We start from the raw sequence: 15943 nt of genomic DNA on the forward strand, positions 1-15943 counted from the left end.
GATGCAGCAGCAGCAGCAGCAGCAGCAGCAGCAGTGGCGGCGGCAGCGGTGGCAGGCAGGGACAGGTTAAGTGATCATGAAAGGTTTATACAGATGACCGTGGCTTAAGCTGAAAGTGCAGGTTCTGGGCACGTGTGGTTGAGCTGCAGTTAGTGATAGGTGGAGCAGAAGACAAATCTGTTACAGGCAGTGTGGCTTGGGTTCTGGCATGACCAGTGACCAGACCAGACATTACCAGGAGAGCCCTTTGTGGCCAATGCACCAATGTTAGTATTTATACCAAAATGATGCCACACATACAGTGCGTCTGATAGGAGTTTATTGGATGGAGGTGGATAGAGAGAGGGAAGGAGAAAGACATGGTGAAAGCCACCCAGGAAAGAAAGGAAGGCAGAGGCTCCTGCTGCTGCCTCAACTCCTCAACTGTATACGCCTTGCCATGTTGGGGTCCCCAATAAAGGGCCAGTGGATGGAGTCCATCTTGGACCAGCTCAAGCAGTTCACCTTCATGGTGGCCGACCATGATGACTTCAACGCCATTGATGAGTGCAAGCTCCAGGATGGCCCCACCAACCCGCCCCAATCCTGGCTACAGCACAGATGCCTGCCTACTAAGAGCTGGTGGAGGAGGCCATTGCCTACAGCAAGAAGCTGGGTGGGCCATAACAGGAGCAGATTAAAAATGCTATGGATACACTTTTTGTGCTGTTTGGAGGAGAACTACTAGGGAGGATTCCAGGCTGTGTATCCATAGAAGTGGATGCAAGGTTTTCCTCTGACAAGAATGCAATGGTGGCCAGAGTGCCTCGCTGAGTTTTACAAAGAAGCCGAGATCAGCAAGGGTAGAATTCTCATCAAGTTATCCTCAACCTGCGAGGGGGTTCAGGCTGGACCAGAGCTGGAGGAGCAGCACGGCATCCTTTGCAACATGACGCTGCTTTTCTCCTTCGACCAGGCTGTGGCCTGCCCTGACGCAGGTGTGACGCTCATCTCTCCCTCTGTGGGCCACACCCTTGACTGGCACGTGGCAGACACAGACGAGAAATCTTATGAACCCAGGAGGACCCTGGGTAAGGAATGCCGCCCAAATGTACAACTACAAGAAGTTTGGCTACAGGACCGTTGTCATGGGCGCCTTCTTCGGTAACTCGGGTGAGGTCAGAGCACTGATGGGCTGCCATTTCCTCACTGTGTCATCCCACCCAACCTCCTGCAGAGCCGCTCAATGATAACACCAAGCTGGCACCCGTGCTTTCTGTCAAAGTGGCCCAGACCAGTGACTTGAAGAAAGTACATCTGGGCGAGAAGGCCTTCCGTTGGCTTCACCATGAGGACCGAGTAGCTGTGGATGGGATCCACGAATTCCCTGCTGATGCAGTTAGGAGGATGCTCACGGAATGAGTGTTCGGCGCTGAGAGTGGAAAGCAGTGTAGCAGCTGAGGCTGGACCCCAGACCTGCACTGCCTTTGAGCTGGGTCCTAATTGCACATGGCTTGTGACCAGTCTTGCATTTTTTTTTAGTGATTGGAGAAGGGATGGATCATAGGTTTCTGAGTTTTGGTGAAATTTTCTCTAATTCATTAAAGCAGTTGCTTTTTGAAAAAAAAAAAGAAAGAAAAGAAAAAGAAAGCAAGGCAGAAAGAATATGAGACAGAGAGAAGGCAGGGGTCCTTTTATCCTGGGGCCCTGGTGGCGGCGACTAATGATGACATCATAGGTGCCTAAGCAACCCGGCAGTGGGTTAGTGCATCAAGATTTGTGAAATAATACCCATCCCCATAACAGACTTCAAAATAGTTAGGGAGGGGTTGGTTGTTAAAGGTTCCAAGGTTGAGAAGAAAGTAAATAATAAAAGAGGAGCTGTAGGGTCAGCAAAATGGCTCGGTGGGTAAAGGTGATTGCTGCTAAGCCTGATGACCTGACCTTAATTTCTGGGATCTACACAGGAGAAAGAGCAAGCCCAGCTACAGTTCTTCTCTTCCATAGACCATTATGCAGAGGAAAATCTACATTCTTTCCACTCCTTCGGAATCAAGTATGGGGGATGACCTGCTTTCTGCTGACACTGGTGATCTGTCCACATCAGAACTCAGTAGAGAAACAGTAAGAAGACCCTCACTACTATCCAAGTGTTTGGAAGGCTGCTGGGTAAGGTTGAGGTCTGCTGTAACCTGATAGTCAAACTGATTTTGGTCTATTACAGTGGACTCCCTTTCCTCAGTGGGGTTTTCTCCCCACCTGATCTGAGTGATCCCAGATTTCATAAGAAGTGTCACATAGCTTTCAGGGAAGATTACAGACTAGACCCTTTCCTGATAAGGAAACCGGTCCAGCAAGCATCCTGGAATTCCTGGAAATGCTCTACCCTGCTAAGGAGATCTTAGTTTTCAGCAGTGACCTTCAGTTTTTCTTGGAGATTCCCCTACACATAGGATAATTAAGCACTGTGTTCTCCTTCTTGTGATAAGACCCTGCTACTGCATGGAAAATGAGGCACTGTACCATTACATGCAAGTCAAGTGTCCCTGACCCCTGACCCCATTGCACTCATTAGAATCAAACACATTCACCCTCAAAATCCCTCCCACTGTCCAAGGTTTGTAAGTCCCTGACTTCAAATAAATATGCTGACTGTGTGCTGTGTGAAGTTATCAGCCTTCCACCATGGCCACCTGAAATTCCTCATTTCTCATGGGTAGGGAGAGCAACCCCCTCCCTGGGATCCGCTGCTCAGGCCACAGTGAGCTTCTGATGTTCACTGGGGTGCGAACTGCCTCAGCAGCCATCAGCCTGCGTCCCACTGGGCTTGCATCTCATTGGACCTGCACCTGGCTGCAAGCTGGCCAGGCTTGGGCTTTTGCCCGCACCTCTGCTCTGCTTAGTACAGCAGCTTAACCAAATGCTGTAACACTTTGGTATTACCGTAGGCTTTGGCACGCCAGAGTTTCCATTGCCACCAGAGATCTTACTGGGTATCTCATTCTAAAAAAGCTAAACTGTAATACTCCTTGGAAAATCTTTCCACACCCCAGCCTAGGGCATGGACCTTGACCTAAAGCGCACTCTAGCCACACCTCAGAGAAATGGAACCTTCATTCTCCATCCAGAAAGTGAGTTCCAGGCCCCCACCAAAATCCAGGCCCCTACTGAACGGAGAACAACACAGGGGATCATCCATGATGATGATAAAAAGAAACAAGTGAAGTTACTGAAGGCAAAATTGGCAACAGTACTCCCATTGAGCATCCAGCATATGGGGAAGTAATTCAACTACAAGGGGACCAGAGCAAGAGAGCACACCAGACTGCCGAAGGGTCATCAGCGGAAGGTTTTAAGCACTTGTGGCTTGCTGAAGCATAAATGAGGATTTCTTTGTACTGAATAGAACTTCCCCTCTGCCTCTTGTCACAAACTTAGAAACCTCACAGCTTGCATAATGTCACCATTTGGGATCCACTTTTACTTGGATTAGTGTGACCTCTTCATGGGATAAACTGAATAAAACCCAAACAACAGCAAACCTAAGCCAGAACCATGCTGCCATGATAAATGAATTGGAATTTTGAACGTTTGACATTTATCACTATGGTCTAGTCTTACTAATACATGTCAATGGGAATCAGTTCTGACAATTATAGAAATCTTATCTAGGTATGCCACATTTAAGTGAACTTTGTACGGCAGATGCTAGAGATAAGGAAATGAACTTGAATTCTGTTCCCAGGAAGAGGTTTTCAAAAATAAAGAGAGCACATTTCGATTTGTTTATGTACATTTACCACGGGGAAAGAGCCAGACTGAAGTCAATACCGTAGCCGCAGGGACATACTGGATTGGAACTTTGCTTTAAATGAATCTGTGTGCTCAGTTTTGGATCATTTCCTGAAGTCAATACTGGTCGACCTGAAAGGACCTCTGTGAGATCTAAAATGATATCTATCTGGGAAGTAGCCTTTAGGAAGACTATATCTGGGTTTTAGAATTCCTGCCTAAAATAGACTTCTCTTTCAAAATAGTCGCATTATCTTTCAGGAACCAAGTCACAGGCAATTATTCAGTTGTGATTCTCTTTCCTGCTGGAAGTTTGAGAGAATATTAGTTAGTAAGGAGGTTTTCCATCCAGTGTGTGAATCTCAGCTCTGCACAACTGGGAGCTGGTTAGAAACAGGGAATCTTGGAGCTAGAGAGAAGGCTCAGTGGTTAAGAGTACTGCCTGCTCTTCCAAAGGACCCAGGTTCAATTCCCAGCACCCACATGGCAGCTCACAACTGTCTGTAATGCCAATTCCAAGGGATCTGACACATTCACATTAATGCACATAAAATAAAGTTAAATGAAGAAATAGGGAATCTTGCCAGGCAAGGTGGCACATGCCGTCAGTTCCAGTTCTAGGGAGACACAGAGGCAGGCAAATCTCTGAGTTCAAGGCCAGCTTGTTCTACAGAGTGAGTTTCAGGACAGCCAGGGGTACGCAGAGAAATCCTGTCTTGAAAAACCAAAACCAAACAAACAAAACCCCAAGACCAAACAAACAAAAATATGAAATTTCAGCCTTGATCTCGGGTGTCTAGAGCCAGTGTCACTGTTTGGATCAGATCCCCATAGCAATCCGCAGATGTTTTCAAGTCTGAGGAGCTCAGCTCCAGGTGGTGGGCAGTCTGACAGGTGGAAGGGAACTTGTACTAAGCTTCTGGTGAGGATGTCGGGCTGCTGGTCATGGACATCAGGGCAAGTCAGATATCACAGGAATAAGTGGCATGCTGATTCCTCAAAATGTTATCCGACAGTTTTAAAATGTAAGAAAGAAGCAAGGATTGTGGGTGTTGATGCTCCTGTGCTGTGTCATAATTGAAGGGTTTGGGGGCTGGGGAGATGGTCCAGCAGTGAGAAGGATTAGCTGCTCTTCCAGAGGACCCTGGTTTGGGTTTGTTTTCTAGCACCCACATGGTAGCTCACAACCATGTATAACTCTAGTCCCAGGGGATCCAATGCCTTCTCTGGCTCCCGTGGATGCAAGGCACACATGTGACTTACATATGTTCAGGCAAAGTACTCATACACATAAGATAAAAATAAAGATTTCTTACAATGAAGGTTCTATCTGTGTCGTCTGCCTGTATAGTCAGACGTGCATTGAAAGTTTTGCGCCAGTTTACTGATGCCAGGACTGGATTTCCGTGGGAGAAAGGTATCTACTTACGGCCACTCAATCCCTTCCAATTGCACAGTGTTCAGTTTTAAAAATTCTCTATGGAAAGCGAGATTGGGAAACATCCAGGAAAAGCAAGTCAGGTGTGTTGAATGAAGTCTGCAGTCACTGGCAAAAGCCGTGTAGCCAGTCTCGTTACACCGACCGCGACTGTGTCGCCTTCTGCACACTCTCTGGTCACAGCTGAGATCCTAGGACACTTACCCTCACTTCCCTGGGCTTAGAAGACCAGCACATTTAATGCTTTCTTCCTTATGGTTTGTCACCGAGTACCAGTACCTGATAGATGCTCTCCCTCCCCTTGGAGGCAGAGTAGCCAATGAGGTTTGACAACAGCCTCTGGTTAAACACCGGGACTGATGAGGACACTTTCGACTTCAAGGACCCCAGCAAACTGATTTTTATTGACATTCTGTTCCCATAACAAACTAATAGTCTGCGGTTTAAGCAGTTTCTAATTCCTTAAATAAATATATATATGTTTTTTCCTGATAGAACATTTTGGTACTTTGTCTTAATTACATAGAGCTTCCAGCTTCCTAGATGTCCTCATTGGTTTTCTAGCAACTTACAAAGGGTCGCTTTCTAAAATGTAATATAGTGTATGTGTGTTTTTGTAACCTCCTCCCCTCCCCAGCGCTAGCAAACCTCGGCAACCTGTGAAACCTGGGTGCTGTGATTAACTTTTCAATTTCGTGTTGTCGGGGGATGCAAGTAAAAGGGCTGTATCAGAATCCATCTAAAAACATTCTGCTCTAAATAAGCCGAGGCTGGTGGGCAGGAGCTGTTGCCTTGGTGAGCTTTATTGCCGTTTGCCGATGCAGCACGCTCTAGCCAACACCTCAAGGGGCCCGTAACCGGAGCCCCACAGTCAAGCTCCTCGTGGAAAAAATCCATTAAGAGAGCCGAGATGTGAACCCAGCAATAAATCGCAGAGGCATTTGTGCCAGAGCCATGAAATGGTACCAATAACTCCTTGGTAACATATTAAGGGGGCAATAAAGGGAATTCACGGGGCTTTTTTTTTTTTTTTTTTTTAACTCTTTGGCTGTATCAGGGCTGTGTTTAATTGAAACTTATCAGAGACACAACACGCCCTGTGATAGCCGTTTACTCACTGTTTTCATTCATTTTAGCTTTTGTCTTGAATGTTCACTTCCTTTATCTCAACCCTTCCCCTGCAGGTTTGCCCCCCTACCCCGCCCCCATCATGGCAACCTTGGGGAGCTCAGAGGGAAGGAGAGGAGACACAGGAAGGCCTCAGTCCCTTATCCCCTACATTCCTCACTTAATTACCTTCCTTGCTGTTGCTCAGGAAATCCTTTGTGACTGTCTAACAGCAGACTTATAAAAAAGACAGATTTCTATGCCTTACCCCAGACCTGTTTTTAGGTTTTAGTAATTTATATACTTTATGGAATGGAAAACTAAGACTCAGAGAGACTAAGTTTCCACAGTTCTCTGAAGTTGGTGGAGCTGGGGTTAACCCATTCTCCCGAGACTCTTTGCACTGACTTGTGGAGCCTCCGCTTTAGCTTCCTATTGTCTGGAAAGGCAGAGCTGGGAATGTCTGTGCTGTTCAGGTTTTCTTTCTTTCTTTTCTGAGACAGTGTCTTGCAAGGTATCCTAGGCTGTCCTCAAACCTGTGATCCTCCTGCCTCAGCCTCCTGAGAACACCATCATCCCTACCTTGATATTTTTTTCTTTAAAAAATGTATTTATTTTTGTGATTTTTTTTTCTCATGGAGCAATTAACATTTCAATAATAAAGAGAATAAAAGAGAAAGCCCCACACCACATCTCCCCTCATGAAATGTTGTTTCTAGCATTGTTGTCAGTGTTTCTAGCTGGCCGGGAGAGATAATGGTGCCTTGATGTGTGTCCACAGTTGATAAACAAACCTGAAAGGCTTGTTCTTGCTTCCCTGTTTGTCTTGTCATTTCTTCCATGGATTTAAAATTATTTTAGAATGAACAGGGGCCAGTGAGAGGAAATAGTCCTCCAGCTTCTTCCTCCTTTTACCTCTCCACTTGTTGGCGAGCATCTATCAGTCAAGCAACAGCTTGGTCTTAGAGGTCAAAGCCACCTGTTGAGGAATTTAGAGTCTCCCTGGCAGCCCTGGGCCTTCGTTCCTCTCTGAGCCTATAAAGCACAGAAATAAACAGCTGTCTTGTTTGGCAACAACAACAGAATCATGTGAAATTATAACTGGTTGCTAGAACCAGTCCACCTGGGGTCAATCCCAGCTCTAGTCATCTAAGCTTCTGTTTCAGTTTTCACATTCAAAATGGGCATGCCATCACCTTTTCACAGGGTTGCTGTGAACACTGAGTGGCCATCATATCAGGTCTTTAGATCATTTCTGGCAGGTAGCAGGTGCTCAATAAGTGTAATTATTATAACAGAGGCTTAGCAAACATTTACATATAATTGTTAAACACCAAAGAAATAGTGATGACTGAACTCCAACTTGGCTCTTGGGGACACTAGACATGTTTGTTGGAGAATTTAGAGGAAGGGAGTGAGTTTCCTGTTTGTTTGAGATCAGAGAGTCCTCCATAAATAAAGGAATGTTGGTGTCAAAGGAGGTTCTTATCTATTCTACTTAATAACCTGAGCAAAGGCCATCAGAAGAGACATCTATTCATTTACTTCCAGACTCTGAGCTAGCAAAAGCCAAGCCATAGCTCTGGAGCCATCACTGTGAGCATTGGGGTTGTATGGCAGCAGCCACAGAGATGGAAGGGAAAGGATGCTCTCCTGGGAGCTGGGAACCAGGCTCCTGGCTACACCTCCTGCCAGCAGCATGGCCTCAGTGGCTGCGGTTTCTTCATCTGCGGGAGATAGTTTGGTTTCAAGGTCTGGAATGTCATCTCAGCATTTCCTGGAGTTCTTTGAATTTAAACCTGTTATTCATGACTGCAAATTCTTATTGATATATCTGTTGACTTAGCCCCTGGGCTGTGCTTCAGATCTAACCAGAGATGTCTGGCTTCCTGCACAGATCCTGGTTCAACCATTCATTCATCAATCCATTCATTCACCAGCCTTTCTGCAGGGATCCTGGTTTAACCATTCACTTGTACAATGTACATTTATGTGCCAGCTTTATGGTAGGCGATCATTGTCCTTGCTGCTTGGCACCTAGAATCTCTTGAACTAGACAGTAAATACACAAAGAATCCAAACAAGTAATATGTACTCAAGAAACAGTCTCAGGCATTATAAAGGGAAAACATAAACTTCAGTTGGTAGGCTACTGGGAGATTATGAGTTCATGCTTTTGGACACTCATCTGTGAAAGGGAAAGAAATAGTCTCTAAGAGAGAAGGTGATGAAGCAGGGTGGCCAAGCCTGAACAAAGTGAACATTGCTGAGAGGCCTTGTTGGTTTTTAAGACAGAATGTGGAGTTAATATTTTACATTCCAATCATGAATGTCACAACTTAAGCCTTTTCCTTAAAGTATAAAACAAAAAGCCAAATCATATAAAAACATTGAGGAAACAACCATGTTATTGTTTAAAAAAAAAAAAAAAAAAAAAACCAACCCAAACAACTAACAGAAATACAGCACAAAAATGGGAGAAATGTTCCTTTTATCAAGCGCATGTTATGGTCTCTTTGCTTTTGAAAGACGTTGTGTTTACATCCATTCCCACGCCTCCATCTCTGTTGCTCTTTCAGTACAATCTATATCTGTGCCCACATCCTTTCATGTCCATATCTCTATCTATCTCTCCGGATACACACAGCTTGTGATGTTTCCCAATTCATCATTTTGAGGCGGATCGCAGGCGTCCTCTCATTTCGTCTGTATTTCAGAATCCATGCGTCTTTTCCCTAGGGGAGTCCCTACTGCACCCCTAGGCAGTGCTTCATGGAGGATAACCGGACCCGCAGCTCCTACTCTGCGAGCTTTCAGGGCGGCAGTGACAATCGCCTGCATTTACACAGGACTGCCATTGTTTTAGGTCTGAATCCTGTGCGCCTGGAGCATGTCCAGCGCTCCCAAATTTTGTCTAACAAGATGCATTGGGACTTTAAAGGGTATTCATTCGAGATTTGGAGTGACTGTGCTCTATCGTCAAGCCAGGCAAGATAAGACTGAAAATCTGTTGACTCTGCTAGGGACACAGAGCTTTTAAGGGAGTACTTTCCCTATACAATATAAGTTAATATTTCCTCCCCCCCAAACAAAACAAAACAAAAAAAACCAAAAAAACTTAGTATGCTCTTAAATTCCAGAGGAGATTGCATATCAATGAAACTGCTTTCATTTAGCCTGTGAGCTCTTGGAGGTTTTGCAACTTAATGTGTTCTTCTCTAGTGTATAAATTAGAACACAGATTTCAAGCCTCAAGTCATATTGTTAAGAATGAACAAAGAGCTAGCTTTTTGATCTAGGGAAAGATAAACAACAATGGATATCGCTCTGCCCAGCAGGGGAAATCAAGCCAGACTCCTTGTTATTCTAGACTATCCGAGGAAGCTGGTTTTGTGGATGTGGTTTGAATAGCTCAGCCTCACTCACTGGAGGAGAGCAGATATGTGGGATTTTTACGAAGGACCTTCACTCCTCTAGATCATTCTTATGCACACAGTACCATGACAAACGTTGCAGGTGATTAAATTGGTCATTTTTGTTTGGCATTGAAAGGTTTTCTGTATGGCTGCCAGACTTTAGCAGGGCTAGAAAAGAAGTATATATTTTTTTAAACTTGAAAAAACTCCATAATACATCTAGTAATAATATGTTTGTTTCCCCAGTGCTTTGGAGGATATTGAGACCCTTTAATGGTCCTTAGATAAGAGCCACCATTGAAGCTGGTATTTTTTTCCACTGTCACTTTTTACAAAACTGAGAAGATGAAACATTGGGTGACTGGAAAATTGTCTCTCTCTTTCTAAGATTCATTTTTATTTTATGTATTTGAGCATTTATCTGTGTATATGTATATGCACCACATGAGTGCCCAATAGAAGGCACCGTATATCCTAGAATTGAAGTTATAGATGGTTCTGAGCCACCATGTAGGTGCTAGCTTCTCTACAAGAGCAGCAAGTGCTGCTAACTTCCAAGCCATCATCTCTTCATCCCTTTGCAAACTGTTTTTCAAACCCACACACCAGAGTTTTCTGTAGCCATCTGCATCCTTGTGCACTGCACTGATCAATCAGAATGAACATTTTAATTTTGGTTTATGGGGTGGCCTTTTCTGGGTCAGGGTACCGATCTCAGATGATAATTTTGAAGAGGAAATGTCCAACCTGTTGCTTGATGCTTATTTTTCCAGTTCTGGTTTGGGGGCAGGAATTAAGCTCACACATCCCTGTGGATGCCAAAGGGCTATGGGGCTGTTTGGCACTCGCATCGTGGAGCAATATTCCTGAAGCTATAGCACACTGCAGCTTTAGGCCCCACTTCAAGCTGGAAATAGTCTCAGGAAGCAGATTTCCTCCTTTCATCAGAGCCCTGGGAAGATTCCCAGTGTCCTCTGTCTCAGTGATCCTCAAATGGTGGATATTGGAGTGGTCAGGAAGGTCTGCAAAGGTACCAACTGTTCCTGCCTGGGAGACGAATGAAGTGTCTCCCGTGTAAGTGTTACTATTTTTCAAGTCAATGAGGTTGCTATTGGGCTTCATTAAAATAAAAATTAATTTAAGTGCAAGGCTGAATGCTTAGTAGCTTTCTGCTGTGATGTATTTTTTGCAATCAGCATTTCTGAAAACAGCTGCCGCTGTCACACAGGGAACAGCAGAATCATTTAACATGAAAATATCTCCTTGCACATAAGGTGGAACCAACAATGGACTTCCTGAGGAGGAGGCACTAGTGGGTAGGATGCTAGGTTTTTGTCTTTTTTTAATGTTACCTAAATCTGTGGTGTTTGTCTTTACTGATGGGACACAGATTCACATCTTTTCGAGCTAGTGTACAAGGGCTCTCAGAGATCAGCTGGCCAGGAGCATCGTTTTGTAGATGACAAACTTGAAGCTTGGAGAAGGGAAGAAATATGCCCCAGGCCACAGGCCACAGGCCACAGGCCACAGGCAGCAGCTAGAGCCAGGACAGAGATCCTTATGCTGAGAGAGTCCTGAGCAGCCATTCTGCTAAGTAATCAATCTGCTGAGTACTCACTCTGCTGAGTTCTCATTCTGCTAAATATTCACTCCGTTGCACACCCACCCTGCTGAGTACCCACCCTGCTGAGGACCCACTCTGCTGAGCGCTCACTGCCTTGGGTGTCTTCTTTGCCGAGGACTTCAAACGCCACCACTTTAGCAGCCCTTCCTTGAAATGCCCTCGGCACCTGAATTAATTTTTGTCATAGCAGCTCTTTTTTATAGACAGAGAAAGGTAGGAAACTAAGTAATTAACAACTTGCCCATAAAGCTGGTGTATATGAACCATTCTCCCAGGATGCCTTAAAAGAACTTAATTAATTAATTTGAAACAGGCTCTCATGCAGCCCAGGCTCCCCTTGAACTCACTGTGCAGGCAAAGATGGCCTTGAACTCCTGATCCCCTTATCACCTTTCGAGTTAGAGGTATCTGCCATCACACTTTGTTAAACCCATGTCTTTAAATATTGTATCATAAAAATGTAGGGATTCAAGGACACTATTTTATTACTTGCTTTTTTTTTTGCCACTTAAAATATACCATGAAAGTTGCTACCTCACACTTTAAGGTTAGTTATGTATAGCGTGCTTTGTCGGAAGTAGCTTCTCTGTCAATTCTCACTAGAAGAAACATGTTAAATTTTGCATAAAATTCTTTGCTTATTTCCTTAGGCTGAATTCCCAGAAAAGGAATGGCTTGGCTGAGCGTCATGCACATTAAAGCAGTGGGTATTTGTCTACTGGACCATGAGAACAAAGCACCTTTCCATTGGATGGTTCAGCAATAGAGATTTTTTTTTTTCCTCAGTCCTAGGGCCTGGAAAGTCCAAGGTCAAAGTTCCAGCCATATTTGATTTCTAATGAGGCTTCACTTCCAGACTTGCAGGCTTGTGTCCTTACATGGCCTTCGTCTGTGTGTGCTGATGAAAATCTCTGGTGCCCTTTCCTCTTAGGAGGACAAGAGGCTTATCAGATTAGAGCCTCACCCTTGAAACCTTGCTTATCTTAACTGCCTGATTAATGGTGCTGTCCCTTAATACCTACCTTGGGGCTTGGAGCTCCAGCACAGCAATGTTGAGGGGGATGCAATTTAGTTGCCAGTACTGTGTATAGGAAGGCTGAAGTGTGTGTGCGTGTCTCCCATTGATGCAGGAAGACTTTTCCTTTTCAGTAGCATCAGGGATTATCATTTAAAATATTTGTTAATTTTATGCCCTAAAATGGCATATAGTGATTCTATTTGAAATAATTTCCACACATATACATTTTTTTTTCTTTTGTGGATTCTCTATTTAACTTGTCATCATTAAACATGTATATGAGCATACATACTAAGTCATATAAATTGTTATTTTGTAAGTAATTTTTAATTTAAAAATTCTTATCTTCACTTTATTGCATTTTATTTGTGTTGATATACTTTAAAATATAGATTTTTAATTGTTACCTTCTTTATTTTGTCATCTTCTTTATTTTAATTAGATCTCACCTTCTTTATTTTGTACAGGTAATAAAAAATGTTGACCAATATCTGTAAATCTCAGCACTGGAGCTAAGGTAAAAGGATCATGCTACACAGTGGGTTCTAGGTTAACCTGGGCTACACAGTGAGTTTTAGTTTCGCCTGGGCTACACAGTGAGTTCCAGGTTAACCAGGGCTGCAGTGTGAGAAACTACTTCAAAACAAGACAAAATAAAACAGGAGAAGCGTGTATTGCCGTAGGCCTTAAAAACAGAGATAAACAAAAAACAACAACAAAACAAACAAACAAAGGAAAGCCCTGCAGGAAAGGAGAAAAGAAAGGAGGAAGGGAGAGAAGGAAAATAACCTCTTAGATGTACTCCTGTAATTATTCCTAAGTCTACCACTCCAATTTTGCTATATGAATAGATAGATAGATTATGAGTATCTGTGTGGTTTTAAACTTTAAAAAATTGCACAGATCATACTTGCATAAAACCCCATTCATATAAAGCTCCAGATCTGTTTGTTCACCTCTTCCCCTGGCTCCTCCGATAGAGGAGCTTCGGGTCCTCTCCTTGGCCCTACTTGCACAGACAGATGCTGGGATCGGCCTCAGGCTGGGCTGGGCTGGACCTCCAAAGCCTGTGACAGTCCCATTGGCTGCTTAGAGCAGTGGGGGACAGTCTAGGCAGGTGGGAGAGGGCCTGTGGACCGATTCACTTACCTTTCTCATCACTGTGATAACATACTTGGCAAATGCAATGTAAGGAGGGAGGGCTGGTTTCGATTCCTGGTTTGGCAGTACAGCCCCTCGCGGCTGCAGCAGTGGCGATGCGGTGGGTAGGAACAGCTGGTTACATTTACAGTCAGCCAGGAAGCAGAGAGAGAGGGAAGTGTAGTGCTCTGCTCGCTTTCTTTTTGTTTTCCTCCAGTTTCAGAGCCCAGCACTCGAGATAGTGGAGTCACTGTGATGGGAATGAGAGAACCTCAATTGATGAATTACCTCCATCAGACTGGCCTATGGTTATGCCTGTGGGGACATCTTCTGGATTGGTAACTGATGTAGGAGGTCTCAGACCACAGTGGAAGGTGCCATTTCTGGGCTATCTGAGAAGGGCAGCGAGCCTCAGGAGCTGGCCAGGAAGCACCCTCCTCCAAGATCCCTGCTTCAGTTCCCGCTTCCTGTAAGGACGGACTGTAACCTGTAAGGCAAAGAAACTCTTTCCTCCCCCAAGCTGCTGTGTGGGTCAGAGTGTTTTTTCCACAGTAAGAGAACGTGAACTAGGACAGTCACCCGCATTCAGAGTGGCTCTTCCCTCCTCAATGAAACCTTTCTGGAAATATGCTCACACGTGTGCCCAAATGTGCGTCTCCCAGGTGGGTTCAAATATAGTCAACAGTGATGATGAAACACAACAGGTGCATTCTGACAGCAGGAAGCTGAAGTTGGGGAGCACCAGCGGGTATATGGTCCATTTTTCTCCCACTCAGAGGACTCTCCTGACCAGCATGGTCACGTGTCAGCATGATCACATGTCACCTCTTTGGACACGTTTTATTGAAGCCACAGGCACTAGGAGTGCTTAGTAACACAAGCCAGCACTCCCCTCCTCTCCTGTCTCACTTCCCTGTTTTCGTCCTTTTGCCTCTCTAGCACCGTACCTGCAACAGAGGATCCTCGTACCAGCCTTCGCTCCACATTCTGTGGGTGCAGCTCGAGGCTACGCCATAGTTCTTTTTATCTCAAGATGACAAAATAGGTCTGTGCAGCCTCAAATGTGAGTTCTTGGTAGTTGGTTGGGGCTGCCTTGGCTGTTGCGCTGAGAACCACTGTGGAGCTCACGTTTAAGTGTGGCTGGAGAAGGAGTGTCACGCTGAGCGGCACTGTCTGCAGGGCCTGTTGGGAATATCCTTGACTTCTTGAAAGGTCATCCAAGTTTATATGAGGGCAGATGCATTCCCCACCCACCCCAATGTTGAGTGACACCATTAAAAAAGAATCTTCTCTAGTTTGATAAGTAAAAATAAACTTGAACTTATTTTAATTTTCATGTGAAAGTAAAACCATTTTTGTATCTTTATTGGCTATATTTTATTTATGAATTGTCTGATTTTATCTGTCCCTCTCAATCTTAATTTTAATTTTTAAGCAAAGCAATATATAACATATACAATAATATAATATATATGCATATAGAAGGAATTTAAATAATACGGGCTGGAGAACACTCAGGGGCTAAGAACACTTGTTGCTTTCTGGCCTTGGTTCTAAGATGACCAAAAATAAAAGAAGAAACAATGGTTGTGCCTAGAAGGGCCACGGCCATGTGCGCCCAATTTAATGCACTGTCTGTGCCAGGTTGTGCCCAAGGACAAGGCCATTAAAAAGTTCATCATCCAGAACACTGTAGAGGCCGCTGCTGTTGGGGACATATCCGAAGCAAGTGACTTCTGTGTCAAGCTGCACCACAGCCTGAGCTGTGCTGTTCATAGCAAGTGCTCAGGGATCCATGGAAGGACCAAACAGCCCTGCCATCATTTAGGCCAGCTGCTGCTGTGCCACAAACCTCCACAAAGCCCTTGTAAGGACAGGAGAAAAGATATCTTGGAAGAATAAAATGGAAGTTATATTTTAAAAAGGATGGAAGGAGGGAGGGAGGGAGGGAAGGAAGGAGGGAAGGAAAGAAGAACACTTGCTGCTCTTGCAGAGGGCCAGGTTCAGTTCCCCGTGCCCACACGGTGGCCCACAACTGTCTGTAACTCCAGGTTCTGGGATGTGACCCCACCTCTGATGTCTGTGGGCACTAGACCCATATGTGGTGCACATAAACCCATGCGGGAAAAGCACTCATACACATACAAATAAATAAATCTAAAAATAATAATACTAGCTGGCTAATGACAAATAATGACTTGGTCTCAGCTTTACTCTGGATCCTTCTCCCCCTTGATCAGCCATTCATTTCTTTGGCTGTTGTACTTTTTTTTTATTTGGGGTGGGGAAGAACAATTTTCCAAATGTTTCTAAGTGAGAAGCTTACAGCTGCTGTTTTAGGGTTTTTCAGTTTAAAGATTTGCTTATTCATTTCTCTGTGTGTGGCCATCTCCTTAAAGGTGAGATCTTCCCCACCTGCACCCTGCCAG

General features: G+C 44.5%; 1 pseudogene; it reads left to right on the forward strand.

Moving 5' to 3' along the window:
- The first annotated feature begins 439 nt into the window (after positions 1-439).
- Positions 440-1440, forward strand: LOC129670021 (transaldolase-like; annotated as a pseudogene).
- Positions 1441-15943: the final 14503 nt, after the last annotated feature.

This window comes from Psammomys obesus, unplaced genomic scaffold (assembly GCF_907164565.1).
Source record: "Psammomys obesus unplaced genomic scaffold, mPsaObe1.curated_primary_1811, whole genome shotgun sequence".
In the NCBI taxonomy this organism is placed as follows: Eukaryota; Metazoa; Chordata; class Mammalia; order Rodentia; family Muridae; genus Psammomys; species Psammomys obesus.